This window comes from Panthera tigris, chromosome B1 (assembly GCF_018350195.1).
Source record: "Panthera tigris isolate Pti1 chromosome B1, P.tigris_Pti1_mat1.1, whole genome shotgun sequence".
Classification (NCBI taxonomy): domain Eukaryota; kingdom Metazoa; phylum Chordata; class Mammalia; order Carnivora; family Felidae; genus Panthera; species Panthera tigris.
This window is the reverse complement of record NC_056663.1, coordinates 28,907,920-28,935,652: the sequence shown is the minus strand read 5'-3', so window position 1 is coordinate 28,935,652 and position 27,733 is coordinate 28,907,920. Positions and strand designations below refer to the sequence as shown.

General features: G+C 39.1%; 1 long non-coding RNA gene across 1 annotated transcript; it reads left to right on the top strand.

Annotated features, from left to right (window-relative positions):
* Positions 1-1,078: 1,078 nt before the first annotated feature.
* LOC122237867 lies at positions 1,079-20,169 on the top strand. The gene is made up of 4 exons (XR_006216571.1): positions 1,079-1,151; positions 1,990-2,058; positions 19,302-19,467; positions 20,048-20,169. It is a non-coding gene; the product is annotated as an uncharacterized LOC122237867 (long non-coding RNA).
* Positions 20,170-27,733: the final 7,564 nt, after the last annotated feature.

Sequence of the window (27,733 nt, the reverse complement as noted above, 5' to 3'; positions counted from 1 at the left end):
ATAACTTAGAAATACAGAATTGGTGATTTATATTAGAGAGCCATTTGACTCACCACCTGGTCTATGCCAGAAGACCACTGGATCTTGGAAGACAGCACTGAATCATTGCAAACTAAAACAGGTGAGGACTTTAATTGGAGATTCTGTTCCAAATGTGGTCTCTTCATAATGATAGATCAAAGCCCCTTTAACCTAATTTTCAAAACTGACACAGTGCTATTTCATCCTCCAAAATTGCTTTACAATCCCACATGACATTCTGATGGTCTAGTACACTGATGATCTCATGCTGATTGGACCTGGTGAGAAGTATCAGGTACCCAGATACATGCATGCCAGCAGATGAGAAATAAATCCAATTCAGGGGCTAAGTTCCTAGGAGTCCAATGGTCTGAGCCATACTAGGCTATCATCTCTAATATATAAGACAAATTGCTGTATGTTAATCTCACCAATGCATCACTGGTCAATTTTTGTGTCCCACTTGTATTATATGTAAAATATATACCATTTTTGGATGGGCTACACTTACTGAGTCATCAATGAGTGGGCTCAGAGCAAGAGAAGGCTCTCTAGCCATCCAGTTGCAGAGCAAGTGAACTTTGGCCTAGCAAATTCAATAGTTCTCAAATGTGCATAGTCTACCAAGACACTGTGTGAAGATTGTAACAAGTACCAGTAGAACAATCACAGCAAAATCCCATAGAGTTTTATCAAGTAAGTATGCTTTTGATTAAAACTTTTGAGTAGCTACCAGACCTTGGGAGAGAATCAGTGCTTGACCACGGGACATCAAATTAATATGCGACTAGAGTGACCCCTCCTGAGTTAGGTATTAGCTAATCCCCTAAGCCATAAAGAGTAGAGCCCAGTAGGATTCTATAATCAAAAGTAAGAAGCATAAATGGGATTGAATTTGAATAGATGTTAAGGCATAAAATGTAGGAGTTTGCTTTCCATTCCTAGTGTACTTACACTGCTCTGCCATGTTGCCATTAACACACCCTTATGACTTCATAAGGAGGTCCCTATGTTAAGTTGATGAAGAAAAGTATTTTCCCCTGATTTACAGAGAGCTCTGAAATATATAAGTAAATCAGAATTTCCAGGACCATGTTACCATACTGGTCAAGATTGGAAGATGGTCTGAGGTATGAAAATTCCCAATTCATGGGAAATAGCTGATGGTTTGGCTAGATGGTAAGGGACCTGTAAGCAACTAGACGGGAAAAATTGATGTGAAAGGAGGTTTGGAGAAAAGTTAGTGGACACAGAGTGTGGATTATTTCTATCCCATGAAAATGCTAATCAAAAGACCCCTTCTGTGAAGGAGTCTCTCAAGGAAGAAGCCTAAGATAAAAATAGTTCCTATGAAAAGCTCAGTTAAGAAAACAAAGTATAGAAAGGACAAAAGTAAAGAAAATTGAGTATAAATGCTTGAAGTAGTTAAGATGGCAGAGAAGGAGGGGGATCCTGACTTCCCACATCCCTCAAACACAGCTGGATTGAGGTCAGATTACTTGGAACACCCAAGAAATCGATCTGTGGAGTGGCAGAAGGTTCTCCATAGTTGGAGGGAGACAGGTTGGCAGGAGTGAGGTGCATGGATGTGAGTTGGGGGGAGAAAAAAAACCAAGGACCCCTGGAGGGAAGTAAACTCCTTCCATGGAGAAACAAAAGGGAGAAAGAGCGGGGCGGGGCGGGGCAGTGGGTTGGGGGTTAAGATAGTGGGACACTGAGTTAGCACAGAGGGAAACCTCTCTGGACAACAAACTGGAGAGCAATAAGTACTGGGTGTCCCAGTTTTTATGAACAGTGTGTGGAGGTCAAACTTGGGGATTCTGGAAATACCCAACTTTCTCCAGAGAAGCACGCTCCTGGGGAGGGGGAGGGAGAGCATAGTGTGGTGTAGCAATCTCCGGGATACACTAGGAGAGAACAATCCCCTTTCTGGAGTAATTTTGGAAGAGAGTTTATTGCCTCCCCAAGGACAAAAGACCCTGCAGGCACCACCTAAAGGCCTTCATCAACGGGGTGGAGAGGCTCTATCCAGAGGAGGTGAGTGGATCCACGCCATGCAGGGTCTTTTAAGGGTGGGTTTTGAATCCCAGCCATGTAGCAAGTGGCAGGTCCTTTAAGATCTTAGATTTTAAATCCTAGCCATGTGCACCAACGAGACGGTGCAGGATAGTTGTGCCACAGGGTGAACTGACAGCGCTTGCTATTCTGCGAGGACTACCTGAGCAGCTGGGGTTGAGATCCCCAGTCTGGGGATGAGAGATTGGAGTGATGCCATTATTCCCCCCACACCAGCAAAGTGAGACTCCAAAAAACAGCACAGTGGGCCCCAAGGGGGTAGGACATACTTACACCAAACCCTGCCCCTCTATCCCTGACAACTGCTTATTTACTAGGGCAAGACTGCCTCTGAGCCTACACAGCCAGCCTCTTTCCCAGACCAGCATAGCCAGCACCACCCAGACACGAACAGACAACTTTTTCCTTTTTTTTCCTTTCTTGTGGAATCAGGCTCATAGTTTCTGATTTGTTTTTTTGTCATTTCATTTTATCTTTTATCTTTTTTTCTTTCTGAATCAGGCTTTTTTATTCTTTTTATTCTTTTTTTTCTCTTCCTTGTTTTTCTTTATTCTCCTTTTTCCTTGGAATAAGTCTTACAGTTTTATGATTCTCTATTTGCTTTTCTTTTGTCCCCTTTCTGTCCCTCTTTTTATGAGATCAGAGTTCACCCCTTTTTCCTTTTTTCCAGTGTTACTTCAACAAACAAATCAAATCACAGCACAGCACACTTAGGTCCAAACACTTCACTACTGCAAGCAAGGAGGAGCTCTGCAGAGGACTGACCAGTGGGAAAGAACAGATAAAATGCAACAGCAAGGTTTAACAGCATATACCAGAAACACTTCTTGAAGTGCCAGGCCCTAGACAGTGGATGACCCCTTTTTAATACAGAAGTACTCTCAGATGCAGGATGCATAACAAGCTTTTAAAATATACAAAAGACAGAAACTGAGCCAAAATGACAAGACACAGCAATTCTCCCCAAAAGAAAGGTCAGGAATAAATCACAGCCAGGGACTTGCCCAAAACAGATATAAACAATATATCTGAACAAGAATTCAGAGTAACAGTCATAATACTACTACCTGAGCTTGAACAAAAAGCATAGAAGACACCAGAGATCAAAGAACTGGTCAGGATGAATTTTAAAATGTTGTAACTGAGATGCAAAATAAGCTAGATATAGTAACTACAAGGACTGAGAAGCAGAAGAGAGAAAAGGTGAAATAGAAAATTAAATTATGGAAAATAATGAAGCTGGAAAAAAGAGGGAAAGTAGATTACTAGATCACAAGGGGAGACTTAGAGAAGTAAGTGACTCCATGAAACAAAACAGTATCTGTATCATAGGAGTCCCAGGTGAAGAGCAAGAAAAAAGGTCACAAGGTTTATTTGAAAAAATTATAGCTGAGAACCTCCCTAACCTGGGGGAAGGAAAGAATCATCCCAGTCCAAGAGGCACAAAGAACTCCCTTCAAAATCAACAAAAACAGGTCAACATGACAACATATCATAGTGAAATTTGCAGAATACAAAGATAAAGAGAATTCTGAAAGCAGCTAGGAACAAAAGGTCCTTAACCTACAAAGGTAGACACATAAGGTTAATAGCAGACCTGTCCATGGAAACTTGGCAGGCCAGAAGGGAGTGACAGGAAATATTCAATGTGCTAAATAGAAACTATGCAGCCAAGAATTCTTTATCCAGGGAGGCTGTCATCAGAACAGGAGAGATTAAGACTTTCCCAGACAAACAAAAACTAAAGGAGTTTGTGACCACTAATCAGACCCTGCAAGAAATTTTAATGGGGGGGGGGGGGGGAACCCTTTGAGTATAAAGCAGCAAAGACTACAAAGGACCAGAGAACATCACCAGAAATTCCAACTCTACAGGTAACACAAGGTCACTAAATTCTCATGTTTCAAAAATCACACTGAATGTAAATGGACTATATGCTCCAATCAAAAGACACAGGATAACAGAATGGATTTAAAAAAAAGAACAAAAACAAAAACCACAAGAAGATCCATCTATTTGCTGCCTACAGGAGATTCATTGAAAGTGAGGGGATGGAGAACCATCTATCATGCTAATAGAGGTCAAAAGAAAGCCAGAGTGCCCATACCTATATCAGACAAGCTAGATTTTAAAACAAAGACCATAACAAGAGACAAAGCAGGACATTATATCATAATTAAAGAGTCTATCCATCAAGAAGATCTAACAATTAAAAATATTTATGCCCCCAACCAAGATGCATATAAATCAATCACAAACAAATTCATTGATAATAATACCATTATAGTAGGAGACTTTAATACTCCACTTACAACAATGGACAGATCACCTAAACAGAAAATCAACAAGGAAACAATGGCTTTGAATGACACACTGGACCAGATGGACTTAAAAGATATAGTCAGAACATTTCATCCTAAAGCAGAATACAGATCCTTCAAGTTCACATGGAACATTCTCCAGAATAAGTCACATACGGGACCACAAATCAGCCTTCCACAGGCATAAAACGATCAGGATCATAGCATGCATATTTTCAGATTACAACACTACAAAACTTGAAATCAACCACAAGAAAAAATTTGGAAAGCCCTCAAAGATGGAGGTTAAAGAACCTATTACTGAAAAATGAATGGGTTAACAAGGAAATTAAAGAAGAAATTAAAAAAAAAGAAAGAAAACATGAAAGCCAACAAAATGAAAACCGGACAGTCTAAACCCTTTGGGATACAAGGCTATCTCTGGGATTCAGGCCTATCTCAAGAAGCAAAAAAGGTTCCATATACACATGTAACCTTACAACCTAAAGGAGCTAGAAAAGGAGTCACATATCAAGCCCAAAACCAGCAGAAAAGGGAAATAAAAATTAGAGTAGTACAGGGCACCTGGGTGGCTCAGTTGGTTAAGTCTCCAACTTCAGCTCAGGCCATGATCTCACGGTTCGTGGGTTCAAGCCCCACTTCGGGCTCTGTGCTGACAGCTCAGAGCCTTGAGCCTGTTTCAGATTCTGTGTCTCCCTCTCTCTCTGCCCCTCCCCCACTCGCTGTCTGTCTAAAAATAAACAAATGAGAAGTAAATGATCAACAAATCAAAAAAACAAAAGCCAAAAACAGTAAAACAGATAAATGAAACTAAAAGCTGGTTTTGTGAAAGAATAATCAAAATTGATAAACCCCTGGCCAGACTTCTCAAAAAGAGAGAGGACCCAAACAGATAAAATCATTAATGAAAGATCACAACCAACACCACAGAAATACAATTATTAGACAATACTGTGAAACAGTATATGTCAACAAACTGGACAATCTGGAAGAAATGGACAAATTCCTAGACACACACTACCAAAACCCAAACAGGAATAGAAACTTTGAGTAGACCCATAACCAGCAAAGAAATTGAATCAGTTATCAAAAATCTCCTAACAAATAAGAGCTCTGGGCCAGATGGCTTCCCAGGGGAATTCTACCAGACCTTTAAAGCACAGTTAATACCTATTCTTCTGAAGCTGTTCCAAAAATGAGAAATGGAAGGAAAGCTTCTAAACTTACTCTATGAGGCATTACCTTGATTCCAAAACCAGACGAAGACCCCCCCTAAAAAGGAGAGTTACAGAACAATATTCCGGATGAACCTGGATGCAAAAATTCTCAACAATATACTAGCAAATAAAATTCAACAATACACTAAAAGAATTATTCACCATGATCAAGTAGGATTTATTCCTGGGCTGCATGGCTGGTTCAACATTTGCAAAATCAATGTGATATACCATATTAATAAAAGAAAGGATAAGAACCATATGATCCTGTCAATATAGATGAAGAAAAAGCATTGGACAAAATAGAGCACTCTTTCTTGATAAAAACCCTTAAGAAAGTAGGGGTAGAAGGAACATATCTCAACATCATAAAAGCCATATATGAAAGGCTCGCAGCTAATATCATCCTCAATGGGAAAAAACTAAGAGCTCTCCCCCAAAGGTCAGAAACAGGACAGGGATGTCCACTGTCACCACTACTGTCCAACATAGTACTGGAAATCCTAGCCTCAGCAATCAGACAACAAAAAGAGATAAAAGGCAAACAAATTGGCAAGGAAGAAGTCAAACTTCCACTCTTCATAGATGACCTGATACTCTACATTAAAAAAAAAAAAAAAAAAAAAAAAACCAACCCTAAAGAGTCCACCAAAAAACTGCTAGAACTAATACACATAAGTTCAGCAAAGTTGCAGGATATAAAAATGAATGTACAGAAATTGGTTGCATTACTATACACCAATAATGAAGCAGTAGAAAGAGAAATCAAGGAATTGATCCCATTTACAGTAGCACCAAAAACCATAAGATAACCTAGGAGTAAACCTAACCAAGGAGAGAAAAGATATGTATGCTGAAAACTATAGAAAGCTTATGAAAGACATTGAAGAAGACACAACAAAATGGAAAAACATTCCATGCTCATGGATTGCAAGAATAAATATTGTTAAAATGCCAATACTACCAATACTACCCAAAGCAATCTATACATTCAATGCAATCCCTACCAAAATAACACCAGCATTCTTCACAGAGCTAGAATAAACAATCCTAAAATTTTTATGAAACCAGGAAAGACCCTGAATATTCAAAGAAATGCTGAAAAAGAAAACCAAAGCTGGAGCTGGAATCACAATTCCAGACTTCAAGCTGTATTACGAAGTTTTAATCATCAAGACAGTATGGTATTGGCACAAAAACAGACATACGTCAATGGAAGAAAATAGAGAACCCAGAATGGGACCCACAAATGTATAGCCAACTAATCTTGGAGGAAGCAGAAAAAACATCCAGTGGAAAAAAGACAGTCTTTTCAGCAAATGGTGTTGGGAAAATAGAGTGACATGCAGAATGAAACTGGACTACTTTCTTATACCATAAACAAAATAAACTCAAAGTGGATGAAGACCTAAATGTGAGGAAACCATCAAAATCCTAGAGGAGAAAACAAGCAGCAACCTGTGACCTCAGCCGTGGCAACTTCTTACCTGACCTGTCTCTGGAGGCAAAGGAAATAAAAGCAAAAATGAACTATTGGGACCTCAACAAGATGAAAAGCTTCTGCACAGTGAGGGAAACAATCAGCAAAACTACAATGCAACTAACAGAATAGGAGAAGATATTTGCAAATGACATTGGATAAAGAGTTAGTATCCAAAATCTATAAAGAACTTCTCAAAATTAACACCCAGAAAAACAAATAATACAGTGAAGAAATGGACAGAAGATATGAATAGACACTTTTCCAAAGACATCCAGATGGCTAACAGACACATGAAAAAATGCTCAACATCACTCATCATCAGGGAGATACAAATCTCACACCTGTCAGAATAGCTAAAATTAATAACTCAGGAAACAACAGATGCTGGTGAGGATGCAGAGAAAGAGAGGAACTTTTGCACTGCTGGTGGGAATGCAAGCTGGTTCAGCCACTCTGGAAAAAGTATGGAGGTTCCTCAAAAAATTCAAAATAGACCTACCCTATGACCCAGCAATTGCCTCCTACGTATTTATCCGAAGGATACAAAAATGCTGATTCAAAGAGGCACAAGCACCCCAATGTTTACAGCAGTGTTATCAACAGTAGCCAAATTATGGGAAGACCCCCAAATGTCCATCAACTGATGAACGGATTAAGAAGTGGTATATATCTACACAATGGAATACTACTCGGAGATCAAAAGAATGAAATCTTGTCATTTGCAAGGATGTGGATGGAACTAGTGTATTATGCTAAGCAAAATAAGTTGAGCAGAGAAAGACTAATACTGTATGATTCCATTCATGTGGAATTTAAGAAACACAACAGGTGAACATAGGGGGAGGGAAGGAAAATTAAGACAAAAAACAGAGAGAGGCAAACCATTACAGACTCTTAAATACAAAGAACACACAAAAATGGGTGGAGGATGGGCTAAATGGGTGATGGCCATTAAGGAGGGCACTTGTTGGGACAAGCACTGGGTGTTATAAGTGATGAATTACTGGGTTCTACTCCTAAAACCAATACTACACTGTATGTTAACTAACTTGAATTTTAAAAAATGATTAAAAAAAAAAAGAAAATTGAGGGGCACCTGTGTGGCTCTGTTGGGTTAAATGTCTCTTGTGTTTGGCTCAGGTCATGGTCTCAAGGTTTGTGGGTTCAAGCCCCACATTGGGCTCTGCACTGACAGTGAAGAGCCTGCTTAGAATTCTCTCTATACATACACTCCTCCACTACTCTAAATAAATAAAACAACAAGCATTTTTTTAAAAAGAAAATTGAATATAAATGCCTTTAAAAAAAGTTTGGGGAAGACCATGATAAAAGTTTAAGAGACAAAAATCACTACTGTGTACACTGTATATATCGTATACTATATAGTACATACACACACACACACACACATATATATATATATATATATAACAGCAACTATAAATACAGTTAATTACCTGCTGTCCATTAAACCAGACCCTCTCCATTTTAAATTCTCTGGAGTTTAAGTCTGGCTTTTTGGGTGAGGCAGGGGATAGGGAGTGTGGAGGCAGACTATAGGACATAGAAGATTCAGGTAGCCTTATCACCCTGTTTTTGGTCCCATGACTCAACCTAATCCTCCATGGTACCTCTTGCTATTAAATCCTGAACAGGTCTAAATTCCCATCAGCAGCACTTGGTTTCCATCTTCTGTTCTCCTTCCAGTCTTTCAAGAATTTATTGACATCTCCAAACCATTGTTGCCTCTTCTCCCATTCTCTAAAATGGCATGGTTATAGTTACTTTACTATCAATTTAGTGGGAATTGGGAAGGACAGAAAGATAAATTAAGGTCTCTTCAATCCATCATTTAACATCACTCTGTTCTTACCCTTTTGATCACCTCCTTCTACCAAAGGTACCTTTTTTTCTATATAGTTCTTTCTCAGCTACCCATATTCCTGCTTGTTCCCCTTCTAGCCCATGGAGCCAACGCCCCACCTCCATTCTTCTATCATCCCACCCATCTTGATCTCCTATTAACCTTTTCCTGTGGGAAACATCCTGGACATCAGACTCAGAAAAAGAATAGACTAGACAAAGGAAAGCTGAGTGTATTGTGAATTTGGTGGTGGTTCTCTGAGAAGATATCTGATTCCTTTCCTTTACAGGAGGTGGCTTCTCAAAGCCCTAGGGACAAAGTCTGCTTTGGCTGCCATCCCATCCTTTCTACAGGGCTCCAGGTCACAATCAGCTCCACTCAGCTTATCATTCCTGGAATGGTGAAGTCTCCATGATAAACCATTTTCAGGGGTTCTTACTTCTTTTCCTGGTTTAGGCCTTTAATAGAGTATTGAAGTCTGCAAACTTTTCTGTTATTCTAAAATTTTTTGTTCCTTTGGCACATTATACTAGTCTCATTATATATCAAATTTGAATTTCTAAAAGTTTTTTGGCAAATGTATACTACACATGTATACTATAGATAAAACCATATCCATGCTACTGACTCTCACATTTATTTTAAAGTTCTGGCTTCAAGATGTGTATATATAACCGTCTATTCCACATTTCAACTTGATTGCCCAATAGGTGTCTCTCAAATTGACCCAAACCGAAGCACCCAGTTTCAGCACACTTCCTCCAATCTGTTCCTCTCATCATCTTCCTATCTTCCTATCTGAGTAAACTGCAACCTCGTCTTTCAAGTTTCCCAAGCCAAATATCTCGGAGTTCAATGAATAAGAAAAATGTAATTTCGGGGCGCCTGGGTGGCTCGGTCGGTTGAGTGTCCAACTTCAGCTCAGGTCATGATCTCATGGACCGTGAGTTCGAGCCCCGCGTCGGGCTCTGGGCTGATGGCTCAGAGCCTGGAGCCTGCTTCCGATTCTGTGTCTCCCTCTCTGTCTGCCCCTCCCCCGTTCATGCTTGGTCTCTGTCTCAAAAATAAACGTTAAAAAAAAAAATTTTTTTAAATATGTAATTTATATATTCTCTCTCTCGCACACACACACGAATAATATTCAGCCATAAGGAAAAATACCCTGCTATTTGTGATAGCATAATGCCCTCAAGGTCCATCCATGTTAAGTGAAATAAGTCAGACAGAGAAAGATGTATACCGTACAATCTCACTTACATGTGGAATCTAAAAAAAAAAAAAAAAAAAAAATCAAACTCATAGAAACAGAAATGAGATTGATGGTTTCCAGAAGTCCAGAGAGTTGGGGGAACTGGGTGAGGGTGGTCAAACAGTACAAACTTCCAGTTACAAGATGAATAATTTATGGAGATGTAATGTACAATATGATGACTATGGTTTATATCACTGTATTATGTATTTGAAAGTTGCTAAGAAAGTCAATCTTAAAAGTTCTCATCACAAACAAAAGAATACTTGTAACTATATGAGGTAATGGCTGTTAACCAAACTTGTGGTATTTCACAATATATACAAATATCAAAACACATCATATACCTTAAACTTGTAAGTACGTGACAAGATTCAACACCCATTCGTGATTTAAAAAAAAAAAAAAATTCAACAAAATAGGCTTAGAGGAAAAGTACCTCAAGATAATAAAGGCCATATATGAAAAATCCATAGCGAGCATCACCCTCAATGGCAAAAACTGAAAGATTTCCCTCTAATATCAGGAACAAGACAAGGATGTCCATTCTCACCACTTTTTATTCAACATGGAACTAGAAGTGCTAGCCACAGCAATCAAACAAGAAAAAAAAAAGTATCCATGGTGGTAAAAAAAAAAAAAAAAAAAAAAAGTTAAATGGTAACTATTCAAAGAGGACACGATAGTATGTATGAACAATCATCAAGATTCCACAAAAAACTACTAGGCTTAATTTTAAAAATTCAGTAAAGTGGCAGGATACAAAAATTATATCCAGAACTAACATTTCTATACACTAACAAGGAAATCTCAGAAATTTTAAAAACACCATTTACAATTGTACCACAAAGACAAAAATATCTAGGAAAAAACAAACAAAGAGGTCAAAGACTTTTATCCTGAAAACTTTAAAATACTGATGAAAGGGGCACATGGGTGGCTCAGTCGGTTGGGCATCTGACTTCAGCTCAGGTCATGATCTCATGGCTAGTGAGTTCAAGCCCCATGTCGGGCTGTGGTGGGGTCTGTGCTGACAGCTCAGAGCCTGGAGACGGCATCGGATTCTGTGTCTTCCTCTCTCCCTTCCCCTCCCCAACTCATGCTCTCTTTCTTTCTTGAAATAAAGTTCAAAAAAAAATACTGATGAAAGAAATTGAAGAGGACACCAATGGAAAGATAGTCTGTGTTCATGCATTGGAAGAATATGATCAAAATGTCCATATTACTCAAAGCTACCTATAGATTCAATGCAATCCCTATCAAAATAGCAGCAGCATGTTTTGCAAAACTAGAATAAATAGTACTAAAACTTGTATGGAACCACAGAAGACCCTGAATAGCCAAAACAATCCTGAGAAAGAATAAAGATGGAGGTATCACAATTGCAGATTTCAAGATATACTACAAAGCTGTAGGAAGCAGAACAGTATGGTACTGGTACAAAAATAGGCACATAGTTCAGTAGAACAGGATAAAGACCTCAGAAATAAACACATATTTATATGGTCAATCTAGGACAAAGGAGGCAAGAATATACAATGGGGAAAAGATGGTCTTTTCAATAAATTGTGCTGGGAAAACTGGATGGATCCATCTGAAAAAATGAAACTGGTCTACCTTCTAACACCATACACACACATACTGAAAATGGATTAAAGACCTAAACGTGAGACCTGAAACCTAAAAATCCTAAAAGGTAACATAGGCACTATTTTCTCTTACATCAGCCATAGCAACATATTTCTAGATACAACTCCTAAGGCAAGGGAAACAAAAGCAAAAATAAACTATTGGGACTACATCAAAATAAACTGCTTTTGCACAGCAAGGTAAACCACCCAAAAAAATAAAAGACAACCTGATGAATGGAAGATATTTGAAAACGATATACCCAATAAGGGTTTAATATCCAAAATATATGAAGAAATCATACAAGGGCACCTCAATGGCTTAGTCAACCATCCGACTTTGGCTCAGGTCATGATCTCAAAGTTGGTGAGTTTGAGCCCCACGTTGGGCTCTCTGCTATCAGCACTGAGTCCGTTTCAGATCCTCTGTCTCCCTCTCTCTCTGCACCTCCCCAACTCATGCACTCTCTCTTAAAAATAAATAAACCTTTTTAAAAAAAAAAAAGCATATAACTCAACACCAAAAAAACAAACAATCCAATTGTAAAACAAGCAGAAGACCTAAGTAGACATTTTTCCAATGACATACAGATGGATAAGAGACACATGAAAAGATGTTCAACATCACTAATCATCAGGGAAATGCAAATCAAAACCACAATGAGATATCACCCTACACCTGTTAGAATGGCTAAAATCAAGAAGAAGAGAAACAAGTGTTAACAAGGAGATGAAGAAAACAGACTTCCATACACTGTTGGTGGGAGTTTAATTGGTACAACCACTGTGGAAAACAGTATGGAGGTTCCTCAAAAAATTAAAAATAAAAATACCATAAGATGCAATAATTCCACTATTTGTTATTTACCCAGGGAAAACTAAAACACTAACTCAAAAAGGTGCATTCACCCTTATGTTTATTGCAGCAGCATTATATACAGTAACCAAAACACAGAAGTAATTTAAATGTTCATCAATAGACAAATGGATAGGACACCTGGGTGGCTCAGTCAGTTATAAACATTAGACATGATTAAGGCTCAGGTCACGATCTCACAATTTAGGAGGTCCAGACCCATATCAGGCTCCATACTGTGAGCACAGATTTCTTTGGATTCTCTCTCTCCTCTCTCTGCCCTCCCCTGCTTATGCACACACTCTCACTCTCTCTCTCTCTCTCTCAAAATAAATAAACTTAAAAAAAAATAGGCAAATGGGTAAAGAAATTGTGGTTTATAAACAACGGAATATTACACAGCTATAAAAAAGGATGATTGTGCCACTTGAAACAACTTTGATGGACCTAGGGAACATTATGCTAAGTGAAATAAGTCAGACTGAGAAAAACAAATACCATAGGATTCTACTCACAAATGGAATATAAAAAATGAATAAACAAACAAAAGGCAGGGGCACATGGGTGGCTGAGTCGGTTAAGCATCTGACTTCAGCTCAAGATATCACAGTCCAGGAGTTCGAGCCCCATGTTGGGCTCTGTGCTGACAGCTCAGAGCCTGGAACCTGCTTCGGATTCTGTGTTTCCCTGTCTCTCTCTCCTTCCCCCCACTCACACTCTGTCTCTCTCTCTCTCTCTCTCTCTCTCTCTCTCTCTCTCTCTCTCAAAAATAAACAAACATTAAAAAAAAAAAAAAAAAAGGCAGAATCAGCAACTACAGAGAACAGACTGATGGTTGCCAGAGGGGAAGGAGTTGAGAGTTTGGGCAAAATGGGTGAAGGGGAAAGGGAGATACGGTCTTCCCAGTTATGGAATAAGTCACGAGAATAAAAAGAGCATAAGGAAAAGAGTCAATGGTATTTTAATAGCAACATAATGAGACAGACAGTAACTATACTTGTGGTGAACATAGGATATATAAACTTGTCAAATTACTAAGTCTTACACCAGCAACTAACATAACATTGCACGACAACTATACTCAATAAAACTAAAGTGATGCCTGGTACAGAGAAATCATTCAATGAATACTTATTGAATAAATGCATAAACATACTAGTATATGCATAAAATTTTTTCTGATAGGATGGAGAAAAGGCTAAGTGGTAACCTTTAGAGAGACGGTGCGTGAAATGGGAAGGGATATTTTGTTTCTATTCCACACCTTCATATATTATTATTATTTGAATTATCCCATTATGTACATATGTTGAATCTATTGCTTTTCACAAGTTATCTGATGTTTTTTATAGTTTTGTGTCCCAGAAATAAGTGATTTTTAAGTAATGAAATGTATATCTGCAATGAGACCTTTCCTCCCAACTTAAGGGACACATCTTTTCCACACATCAATGAAGTTAAATACCCACCCTACTGCCCTATTGCCCACCAGTCTTCTCCCCGGAGGAGTATACCCTACCTCAGCATGGCCCATTCTAAAGCCCATGCAAGGATTTGTAGTGATTATAAGAAAAGAGAGGAGTGTCATTACTAGTGAGCATCATTCCCATCAACTTGGGGATAACCCTAGCCTAAAAATATTTCCGAGTCCACTTTCTGTTCACCAAGCATAAAATTTAGCTCAAGAGTTATACCTTCCTTACTTTATGGACTCGTATATATCAACTTCGCTTTCAGGCCAGCCTTCTTTCCCTGGGATCCTTGATCTCCCAAGTGCTGAGAGGCAGCACAAGGCAGGTGCACCCACTTGCACTTACCACTCTTCCTTCTATCCCATCCACTTCCTCAGCTCAGGCCATCTCTTCTCACCTCCACACCCCACTTCAATTCTTAAAGCCCTCTCCATTTGAACCATGCCTCCAGAAATTGGTTTTTATTGCTGCTATTTTGGGGTTTAAGACAAAAAGCCCCTTAAATCTACAATGGAGTCATTGAACCCCAGACCTCCAAACAGAAAGCTCCAGATATTCCCATGCTATAGATACCTGATGAGTTTATAGCTTAAAAAACAATTTTTTTAAAGCTTATTTTTCAATCAAGTACCCATGGTCTATACAGAAAGAAGAATTTTTGTGATTCATTCCTAATCCAACTATCAAAAGATTACCAGAGCTAAAGTTCTGATGCATTTCCATGATTGTATCACTGAAATTATCTAATGTATTTAAATATGCATATTAATTTATTCACATTTCATTGTAACACAAGCAATAAAACTTCTTTATAAGCATAATTTAAATGGCCAATCATCTCATGATATGGACACAAAACAATTTACCTTAGTTATTTCCCATTCATTGGATCTTAAAATTGTTTCACTGGATGCACATAATTCTTCTGCACTTTGGATCATTTCCTTAGGAAAGATTCTGAGAACTCGAGGTGCCAAGTTACACAATATTAGTAGTTTGGGGGCTTTCCATATATATATAATCTAATATAGGAAGTTAATTACAAATTTATACTCAGAGCAAGTGTGCTCAAGCATTAGACATTTGCTGATTGATAACTAGAGTTGAACAATGCCAGAGTTAGGGGTACCAACCCTCCATGCAGTCGAAAATCTATGCATAACTTTTTCTGTAAAATAATAATAATAATAATAATAATGTTAATGATACTGGCACCTGGGTGGCTCAGTCGGTTAAGCGTTCAACTTCAGCTTATGTCATGATCTCACGGTTTGTGAGTTCGAGCCCCACGTTGGGCTCTGTGCTGAAAGCTCAGAACCTGGAGCCTGCTTCGGGATTCTGTGTCTCCCTCTCCCCCTCCCCAGCTTTCCCCCTCCCCAGCTTTCCCCCTCCCCCTCCCCAGCTTTCCCCCTCCCCAGCTTTCCCCCTCCCCAGCTTTCCCCCTCCCCCTCCCCAGCTTCCCCCTCCCCCTCCCCAGCTTCCCCCTCCCCAGCTTCCCCCTCCCCCTCCCCCTGCCCCTCCCCAGCTTTCCCCCTCCCCCTGCCCCTCCCCAGCTTTCCCCCTCCCTCTCCCACTGTAAGAAAAACATTAAAAAAAAAAAAGTAATGACTAACAGCCTACTGTTGACCATAATACTGATAACAACTGATTAACACCTATTTTGTGTATATATTATATACTATAGTTTTACAATAAAGTAAAAGAAGAGAAAATGGTAAGGAAATCATGAGAAAAATACATTGACAGTACTGTGCTGTATTTATCCAAAAAAAATCCACATGTAAGTGGACCCTCACAGTTCAAACCCATGTTGTTCAAGAGTTGACTGTGTACACATAAAACAGTACCTCATTCTTTTTGTATTAATTTCATTCTTTTTGAAATTAAAGGGTTTTTTTAATTTTTTTTTTAAGGTTTATTTATTTTTGAGACAGAGCATGAATGGGGGAAGGGCAGAGAGAGGGAGACACAGAATCAGAGGCAGGCTCCAGGCTCTGAGCCATCAGCCCAGAACCCGACGCAGGGCTCGAACTCACGGACAGTGAGATAGTAACCTGAGCTGAAGTCAGATGCTTAACCGACTGAGCCACCCAGGTGCCCTAAAGGGTTTTTTTTTTTTTTTAATGTTTCTTAGAAAAGTTTCTTTTCCTCCTTTTCTAAGTTTTGGTCTTAATATATATCTCTGTACGCCAGATATAATATTACCTTAGGTTTTTTTGTTAAAAATGCTTTCCCGATGTGTTGCATGCCTTTTACTGTGTATTGTTTTGTTTTATATTTTTAAGTAGAGAAAATGTGGGCTTTTTAAGATCATTTTTATGTGAGAAGTCAAGTCTATTAGTCTTCTCTTTCATTGCCTCTAGGCTAACAAATCCTTTCCCATCCCTGGATCAGATAACATTCATCTATATTTCTATCATTTTCATGTTTTGTTGACATTTAGTGTTTTAATCCATCAGAAAATAGATGATCATTTAGTAACAGAAAACTTGAAAACATTTTCTAATTTTAGATGTAATTAATAATCCTACCCTTTATTATTGATTTGTTTTGCCTCCTTTTCAGGCATTAAATCTTATTTGCATCAAGTTATTTTTCTAAATTATCTATTGATTCATTTATCTACCAGTACCATGCAGATCTAATTGCTATAGTTTTATAAGAGATGCTAACATTTTCAGTAGAATCCAGGGAAGGTTGCTTCTGCCTCATTATATTTTTTTTCAGCATTTTTTAGTGCTGTTCTTCTCATATGTATGTTCTTTCACATGATGTTAAAAAGATATTTTGGCAATTTTCAAGGAAAAAATATCCTGTCGGAATTTTTATTACATTAAAACTGAAATTTGGAAAGAATTGACATTTTCACATAAATCCTGCTTCCCTTCAAGAACATTTTATATCTACATTGTCACAATTCTATTATATCTCAGTTGAGTTTTATAATTTACTCCATAGAGATTCCCACATTTAATTTTATTGTTATTCATAGACTTTTTCTCCCTTTTATTACTATTGTGAACAGAATCTTTTTCTCACTGTTACTGCTAACTGGTTATTGCCTTAGAGATTAGCCACAATAATATTAACCCAGAAAACGTTTAAAGCAAGTATTACCAAGTGCTCTTTTCAACAAAAGAGAAATTTCTATAAAGTATTCATAATGCATCTAACTTTAAGAATGGAAAAATATCTCATGGATTGGAAGAATATCATTAAAATGTGTACACTACCCAAAGCAATCTACACATTAAATGCCATCCCTAATCAAAATAACACCAGCATTCTTCACAGGGCTAGAACAATCCTAAAATTTGTATGGAACCATAAAAGACCCCTAAGAGCCAAAGTATCGTTGAAAAAGAAAACCAAAGCTAGAAGTATCACAATTCCAGAATTCAAGCTGTATTACAAAGTTTTAATCATCAAGACAGCAAAGTGGCACAAAAACAGGCACATAGACCAATGGAACAGAATAGAGAACCCAGAAATGGACCCACAAACGTATGGCCAACTAATCGTTGACAAAGGAGGAAAGAATATCCAATGGAATAAAGACAGTCTCTTCAGAAAATGGCGTTGGAAAAACTGGACAGCAGCAAACAGAAGAATGAAATTGGACCACTTTCTTACCCCTTACAGAAAAGGAAACTCAAAATGGATGAAAGACCTAATTGTGAGACAGGAAACCACCAAAATCCTACAGGAGAAAACAGGCAGCAACCTCTTTGACCTCAGCCACAGGAACTTCTTACTAGATGTGTCTCCAGAAGCAAGGGAAACAAAAGCAAAGATGAACTACTGGAACCTCATCAAGATAAAAGGCTCCTGTACTGCAAAGGAAACAATCAACAAAACTACAAGGCAATGGATGGAATGGGAGAAGATATTTGCTAACAACATATCAGATAAAGGGTTAGTATCCAAAATCTCTAAAGAACTTACCAAACTCAACACCTAAAAAAACAAATGATCCAGTGAAGATATGGGCAGAAGACATTAATACACACTTTTCCAAAGACAACATTCAGATGGCGAACAGACACATGAAAAGATGCTCAATATCACTCATCATCAGGGAAATACAAATCAAAACCACAGTGAGACACCACCTCACATCTGTCAATGGCTAAAATTAGCAACTCAGGAAACAACAGATGTTGGCAAGGATGCAGAGAAAAGAGAACCCTTTTGCACCGTTGGTGGGAAAGCAAACTGGTGCAGCTACTCTGGAAAACAGTAAGGAGGTTCCTCAAAAAATTAAAAATAGACCTACCCTACGACCAACAATTGCACTCCTAGGTATTTATCCAAAGGATACAAAAATGTGGATTCAAAAGGGAACATGCACCCCAATGTTTACAGCAGTACTGTAAACAATAGCCAAAGTATGGAAAAAGCCCACGTCTCAACTGATGAATGGATACAGAAAAAATGGTATATAATGTATATATATTATATATAATACACACACAATGGAATATTACTCAGTGATCAAAAAGAATGAAATCTTGCCATTTGCAACATGGATGAAACTAGTATCAGTGCTAAGTGAAATAAGTCAATTAAAGAAAGACAAATACCATATGATTTCTATTCATATGTGTAACTTAAACAACATAGATGAACACAGGGGAAGGGAAGGAAAAATAAGATAAAAACAGAAGGAGGTAAACCATAAGAGACTCAACTACAGAGAACAGACTGTTGGTGGAGGGGAGGTGGGTGGGGGCATGGGCTAAATGGGTGATGGGTATTAAGAGGGCACTTTTGAGATGAACACTGGGTTTTACGTGTGATGAATCACTAAATTCTACTCCTGCCACCAAAGAAATTTAAAAAAAAAAAAAAAGGTCTTGCTGATGAACCCTCTAAAATAAACTGCATACTCCTATGTAATTAAATAAATTGATTTGCTCAATTGCTTAGGCCATAATTTTTATATATAGGGTAATGCTTACTAAACTGTTAGCAAAAATTGTTTCAGAGCAATTATTCTAACAATTAGGTATCAGAGCCAGTTTTCTACGGAGATTTCTCCTAGTCTATAAAAATGAAAGCATGAGAAAGCATGAGATCTGTATAAAGGAGATTGCTTCATTTTCTCTTCTCAGTAACAGGGTGAAATGGAGAGAAAGGGATATGGGTCCACATCATTTGAAAATGCTGTAAAGTCTCTAAGATACATATGCCCTAAAGAAAAAGATACCAGAATGTGTCTTCATTTTAATTCTACGAAAATGAATTTCTTCAGACTGTCATGAGCATCAATGGTTGCAGGTGAGAAAACTTCAACTCAATCCAGCTCTAGACCAAACGGACTCACTGACTCACACGATTAGAAAGTCCAAGAGTAGACAAGGCATACTCATGTTTCTTTCCTCCACAGCCCTCCTCTTCCTCTACTTTATTCTTCCTTTTGGTTCTGCTTTTCTACCCTTCTCTTTGCCTATTGACTTCATTCCCCAGTGTCAACAAATAGGGTTTATCTCCACCCCTGGAACTCATGTGCCTTCCCATGTACTTGCTACTCATTTCCCATTCTGCCTAATAAACTTATTAACATAAGGAACCGATGTGAAGTTCTGCATGGTGTCCAGATAGTCTAAGTCCCTTCATACTGTATTATAACAGATGGAAGGAGAGTTAGCACAGTCCTGTGGCAAGATCACAAATATATACTGTTATCTAGCCCACATGAGTGAAAACTGATTCTGATCCTTTTCTTGATAAGGATGAAAAGACATTCACCATATTGATGGCTGCATACATAGTTCTGAGGCTGTGTTAATCTGCTCTAGCAAGAAGTATGTCTGGCAAAGCCACCACAACTGATGCTACTACTTGATTGTATCTGCAGTAGTCCATGATCATCTGCCAGAAACCATTTCATTGTCAAGACTGGTGAACTAGGGGCGCCTGGGTGGCTCTGTCGGTTGAGCGTCCGACTTCAGCTCAGGTCTCAATCTCGTGGTCCGTGAGTTCAAGCCCCGCGTCGGGCTCTGGGCTGATGGCTCAGAGCCTGGAGACTGCTTCTGATTCTGTGTCTCCCTCTCTCTCTGCCCCTCCCCCGTTCATGCTGTCTCAAAAATCAATAAATGTTTAAAAAAATTTAATTAAAAAAAAAAGACTGGTGAACTAAATGAGGATTTGATGAAGACCATTTCTGCCTTTTTTAAGTTTGGAGAAAGGCATTAATATCAGAAACAACTCTAGGTTGTAATATTGTGTTTTTATTTACTCTCTTGGCCAAGATGTAGGACAGCTTTTCAGGCTTCCCCCACATGACAGCTCTTAACCATAGGCCAAGAAACAACAGGAGAGTGCTACCAACTTCCAAGTATGTCCATTCCAATAAAACCTTTCTAATTTTCAAATGTAAACATTTAAAGCTAAAACATTCCCTCTATACATGACATCAGCTGCATCTTCCAATGTGTTGTATTTTCGTTTTTAATTAGTTTGAAATATTTCCTAGGGTTTTTCCTGGGGTTTCCCCAGTATTGGGTTACCTGAGTAAATAGCCATCATCCCTTTGAAAGAGAATGGAGAAATTCCTTAACGTTTACACTTGTCATAGCACTTCAACATTTTCCCTCAGGGGAATCACCTTCTTTAGGCAATGGCTTCTGTGTCTGAGACTTGACTCAGTCCAAAAATTGGGTAAGGATAGTGACATTTTATTTGGTTAATTGGGATCAGCCTCTTGATCATCCATCCCTAATTTCTCTTAATAGTATCAAGTCTAATGCTCTTGTTAATCGTCATCTACTTGGACCCCAATAACACTGTGTGCTAGAAACCATCTCCATAGCTCTCTGAAGTTCAGGCCCACCTCACTACCGCTCCAACCCCACTGCTCCTTACAATAATGGCCCTCATCTTGTTTCAGATGGTTAAACAGGGCCCACCTAGCCCCTGTCAAGGACAGTTCTGTAACAGCATCTCCTAGCATCAGTTCCGACATACAAAACTTCTCACCAGAGGCCTTGCCAATCCTGTGAGGAGCTCTAGACCCGGGTTGGACTTTCAGACTTATCCCAAGTTGCGACAAGTTGTCCAGGCCTTTGTACCCCTGCATTGACCAGTCACTGAATTCAGTCTGCTGCCCCTGTCCCCCACCTGCAGAAGGTGTCAATTTTGGTGAAGCATCTACCTTCAGCCTGAAACCCCCAAAGAGATGCAGCTGTGAGCTGTGACAAGCCAGCACTCCTGGCAGCTAGGGGAATGAGTGCTTCAGTCCAGAACAGGAATATGGTTGGTACATCACAGCATCCACCACAGTAACATACATTTGAGAAATGATTAATAAAAGGCCTATAGTTTGGGGAGAGTGGAGGAGTAGAGGATTTTGTTTTTTAACTGACTTAATGACACTCTAGCTCAAACCAGCTGAAGCCATTTCCATAGAGCTAATAAAAATAAACTCAGGTGAGGAGACATAGTTTCTAAGTTGTCACTGAATCTCTCTCAAGGCAGGACACCTTCTCCAAATACTTTCTTTACTTTTATGAAGAACTAGAGAAATTGGATTGTACATTGGAGGCCTAAAAGTGCAAAGCCTGCTCACAGATGTATTTTGATGGGTACCCAGTATTTCTAAAAATCAGATTAGTTGCAAACAGTTAAAACCAATAAATCTCACAAAAATCAGACCGTTTACTTCTCTTGAAAAAAAGATCTAGAAACACTGGTCAAACAAGAGTACATTCTCAAGAATAGACTTCTTTCTCCCCTTTGTTCCACTCAATGGCTGGAACCCCAGCGAACCCGGCCAGTCTCCTGGTAAAGGCACTTTTGATGGCCTGTGGCATAACAGATTTAAGCTGGCAGAGGTTCGGGTTGCAGTAAGTTTGCACCACTGAGCAACTGAGAGCCTGCAGTATATTTTTTATTTCCTGGAGTTTCAGAACATCACTAGAATTTGCAAATACCTTAATCCACTGAATTCTTCTTGACCCTTTATCTCCAAAGGTCAACCATGTGAACAGACAGTCTGGGACAACTATGCCCACAGTGAAAAGACGACCTTGTAACTTATCAGCCAATCCAGACTATCCACTTTTGGATGCAGCTGTAAACAGAAATGAATTATTCTATGCCCCATAAGGCTGGCTTCCAGATTAGATATTTTTAAGTTTCACCCAGATCATAATCCTACCCTACCATTCAATATTAAAAGCTATTTTCTAAGGACTTGGCCATTTTAAATGTGTGTATCTTTACCTAAAGAATATCCCATAGAATAATCCTTCTGCTCATTTACTCCAAAGCATATTATGGCATTCGGATCCCCAAGAATCATAAATCTCTTGCAGAATATGTCGAATGGACCAATGAACTTTGTGTGACCATCTGCTCAAATAGACAGCAAGCACCCTGACAAAAGGGAATATAAGTATTAAGAGCAATCACACCTAGATGACCGGAGAACCAAATAAGGAAAGCAGAAGTTTCCTATCATTCACACCAGGGACTCAGAAGCAACCACCTTAAGGTTGGGGGTGGGGGACAGGGGATAGTAGTAACTTTCATTTCTAACAAAATATTGTACTGTCTTTTCCCCCCAGCACCCAAGAAAGACATCAAGTCTAAACCTTGATTACAGTCTATAACACAAATCTGATATGACCAGCACTCCAAAAGCAAACCATCTATATGAAAACCCCGAAGACCTTTAATCACGGGGGATCAGCTAGAGGGTTCCGAATAATTGTCCTTTTTTTTGGCAGTAATGGGTTTGGTGACAGCAAGCAGAACAAAGGGAAAGAGGGGATGGTGACAGCCTGGGAAGAACAAGCTGAATGCTGAGGTAAGAAGGTTCCTAACATTGGACACTCTCCAATGATAAGATAAATCCATCTCACTGGCGTCTTGTGGGAATGAGGTAATCAAAATTATGCTATGGCTTATTATGCATAGAATGATGAACAGATGTTTTCACTCTCCTCTGAAGAGCCAACAAGTAGGGAAGGGCACACGCTGCAGCACAAAGGATGTAACTGTGTTTGTGCATCCACGACACCTACTGAAGCCAAATCTCTCAGGAACAGGGTCAGGATTTGGCATCTTTAGCAAGCACCAGAGGTGAATCAAATAGAGATGGTCTTCACACCATATTTACATAAACCCTGAACATAAGTGAACCAGAAGGAAGACCTTTCTAGAAGTCGGGAGTGAAGTGATAAAAGGGATTACCAAAGACACAGAACAGAAATCCTGATTAGTGGGGCGCCTGGGTGGCTCAGTCGGTTAAGTGGCCGACTTCGGCTCAGGTCATGATCTCACGGTCCGTGGGTTCGAGCCCCGCATCAGGCTCTGTGCTGAAAAGCTCAGAGCCTGGAGCCTGTTTCAGATTCTGTGTCTCCCCCTCTCTGACCCTCCCCCATTCATGCTCTGTCTCTCTGTGTCTCAAAAATAAATAAATGTTTAAAAAAAAAAAAAAATCCTGATTAGTGACCTGTACATAGTTCTGGGAGACACAACAAGGGAAGTTTAAGGCAAAAGTGTTATTTTTTTTAGAATAAAACCTCACTGGCTATATCAGCAGGAGGTCAAGAAGTAAACACTAGAGTGGAAAGAGGTCTAAACTGAGCTTCCTGGGAAGTGTCGGTCTCCCACCAGCTCTAACTGGCAGAGTAAACTTCCACAATTGCTTTACTCTGCACTTCTTTAGGTACAGTTTTCTTCATAAATAAAATGAGATTAGCCTAGAATTTCTAGGTGCCCCTAGATTTATTTATTTTCAGAGAGACAGAGATGGCACAAGTGGAAGAGGAACAGAGAGAGACAGAGGGAGAGAGAGAATCCCAAGCAGGCTCCTTGCTGTCAACACAAGGCCTAGTGTGGGGCTCAAACTCACCACACTCCAAGATCATGACCTGAGCCTAAAGCAAAAGTCGGATGCTTAACTGCCTAAGCCACCTGGGTGCCCCAGTTTTCTATTGCTTTATAACAAATTACCACAAACTCAGTGACTTTATTTTATTTTTTTAACGTTTATTTTTGAGACAGAGCATGAACGGGGGAGGGTCGGAGAGAGAGAGGAAGACACAGAATCTGAAACAGGCTCCAGGCTCTGAGCAGTCAGCACAGAGCCCGACGCGGGGCTCAAACTCACAGACCACGAGATCATAACCTGAGCTGAAGTCGGACCCTTAAACCGACTGAGTCCACAAACTCAGTGACGTTAAACACAGGTTTACTATCTCACCATTTCTGGAAGCTAGAAGTCCAGGCCTAGCAAAGCTCATAGTGTCATCACACCAGGCTGAGACCAAGATGTCAGCCTGGACTGTTTTTTTTCTAACCTAGAGGTCAGAGTCTTCCTCTGTTATAGACTCAACTTTGTCCCCAAAGAATTCCTACATTGAAGTTCTCACCCCTGGTGTGACTGTATTTGAAGAATGAAACTTTAGGGAGGTAATTAAGCTTAAATGCTATCATAGGGTACAGTCCTCATCTGATAGGGCTGGTGTTCTTCTAAGAGGAAGAGGCAACAGGAACCTCTCAGTTGCTCTCTGCCCTCCACCCCTCACTATCCCAAATGCCCATATGAAGAAACAATGAGAAGGCAGCCATCTGCAGGCCAGGAAGAGAGACCTCACCAGAAACTAACCCTGCCAACATCATCATTTCCAGAACCATAAGGAAATACTTTTCTGTCATTTAAGACACCCAGTCTGTGGCATCCTGTTATGGCAGCCCTACCAGGCTGATACATCTTTCAAGCCCACATGGTTGTGACAGAATTCAATTTCTTGTGGTTCTAAGACTGAAGTCCTGGTTTCCTTGCTGGCTGTCAGCCAGAAGCTATTCTCACCTCCTACAATCCACCTGCATTCCTTGCCATGTAGTCCCTCATACCTTCAAGTTAGCAATAAAGAAGTTATTGCACAATGAATCTCCCTCATGCTTCAAATCTTTGACTTCCTCAGTCTCTAACCTATAGGCTCAGATTTTAAAAGCTCACTAAAATGGGGTGCCTGAATGACTCAGTCGTTAGGCATCTGATTTCAACTCAGGTCATGATCTCACAGTTTGTGAGTTCAAGCCCCGCATGGGGCTCTGTGCTTGGAGCTTGGATAACTCAGAGCTTGGAGCCCGCTTCAGATTCTGTGTCTGTCTGCTCCTCCACCACTTGCACTCTCTCGCATTGTCCCAAAAAATGAATGAGCATTAAAAAAAATTTTCTTAAGCTCACTAAATGGACAATGTGATTACATCAGCTCCACCTAATAAACTATCCATTTTAAGGTCATTTAATTTGTGACCTACCTTAGTTACATTTGCAAAATCTCTGTAAGCACCACCAACATTAGTGCTTGATTCAACAGTTGAGAGAAGTTGTATATACAACAGGGTCCAGCAATCTTGGGAGCCATATTAGAATTCTACCTACCACACCCCTTCAAATCAACTAAGTGCTAATGTTTTATAATTGTAGGATGTAAAGATTTTAATCACTCATTTCATAAGAGTACACATTTATAATGTCATGTTCCTGGCAAACCTGGACATATTACATTGTATCATCATAAAGTTTCTGGTTTTATAGGTTTCCCTTTAAAATGTAATTTGTGGTCATTTTTTTTTATAAGGAGATTAAATAGGGCTGTAATTAAAGTTTTAAAAACTTAACAGGTAAAAAAATACACTTGGACTATTAACTTTCATCTATGAAAGAATAAAACTAAAGATAGTTTTTCAACATTTCTTTAGCTGAGAAGCTCTTTAATCAAGTGAAATCTTATACAGAAGTTCAAATAACAAGTAGGCTATTCCTCTGAAGTGAAATGAGATCCCATTTGGCCCACACTAAAAATAGAGGCATATCTGTATGGAACAGAATCCTACTCCTTCACTTTACTGAAACTTTCAAGTTTAAAGACCATATACCTCATCTAAGCCTATGTATTAAAATCACTGGTAAAGTCAAGCCTAGAACTCAGATTTCCCACCTCTTGGTTTAATGGTCTTTACGGTTCAGCATGTGTAACAAACTGTAGTTCTCTCCCTGATCCTTTCTACCATGCAATAGTTGGAAAAGTGGAGTCAGCCCACTTCCAGGGACGAAATCCAATTGTGATTTCACAATTGGGGACAGTGGTCCCCTTACCTTTGCCACAGTTAATTGGTTAAGGTCAACTAGACCTAAACCACTTTTTGAGTAGTATATTTACTCATTTTTGAGATGGAGATAGAGTAGGGGAGGGGCAGAGAGGGAGAGAGAGAATCCCAAGCAGACTCTGCAACACCATCATGAAGCCCCATGCAGGGCTTGAACCCACCAACCATGAGATCATGACCCAAGCTGAAACTAAGAGTTGGGCGCTTACCCAACTGAGCCACCCAAGTGCCCCACGAATAGTATTAAGTCAAAGGTAAATGATTCAGAAATGAGCACATTCAGGCCATTTACTCTTGAGGGTAAGTGAAGATCCCTCCCTCTTCTGAGAGAGTCAATAGAAGCCTGTCCTCACAAAGACTGATGCTTAGCTTTGACATATCTCAGTATCTAAGTTGAGGTAATCAGTCCCTGGTCTCACTGTCCTCCAGGAGCAAAAGTAAATCATCACTGGAGAAAGAGAACACAGTCCAGAGCCCCAACTGCTCATTATAGTTTTTTATATACTATATATAACATTTAATCTAAAATTAAAAGGCATCAAAAAGATAAGAATTACCTGAAAATTAAGGGTGGTGAAATTTAGGTGAAAATTAAGACAACAAAACAGACTCATAGGAAATCCAGACACTGAACTTATCAGACATAAAATTTAAAATAGCCCTGGCTGATGCATTCAATATAAAAAAAGCAAAATGGAAAATTTCACAGCTGAAGAGGATTTAAAAAAATCAAATAGAAATTTAGAAACTGAAAAACACAGAATTAGTCAACTTAAGATAGAATTAAGGTCAAGAAGATAATTCAAAAGAAAATATCCAGTGGATATGAAGACTCAGTATCATCAGTTCTTCCCAACTTTGTCTATAGATGCAACATCATCCCAAACAAAATCTCAGCATTTTGTGGACAGGCTGATTTTAAAGTTTATGGAGAGATAAAAGATCCAGAAGAGTCAAAACAATAATGAAAAAGAACAAAGCTGAAGGACTGACATTACCCAATGTCAAAATTTACTATAAAGCTACAGTAACCAAGTAAGTGTGGTATTAACAAAATAACTTTAAAAAATAAGTAACAGAATAGAGAGCCCTGATATAGGCCCACAGAAATATATTTAACTGATATTTTTACAAAGTAGCAAAGGCAATACAGTGGGGGGGAAAAAAAGTTTTGTGTTTTTTTTAAATGCAAAAATCCGGGCTTTATTTTTACTTATTCTTACATTGGTGGGTGGTGATGTCAGGAACTCACAGGCAAACAAGAACTTTTGTTTTCTACCTCTTAGATGAACAAAAATACACACAATGTGGCATTATCATTAGGCAAGACTTGCTTTTTTACATTTCACACAAGAACACAGTATCCTTTTTTGAAAAAAATGCCCAGATTACTAAGGAAATCACCTTTGGGGGAAGT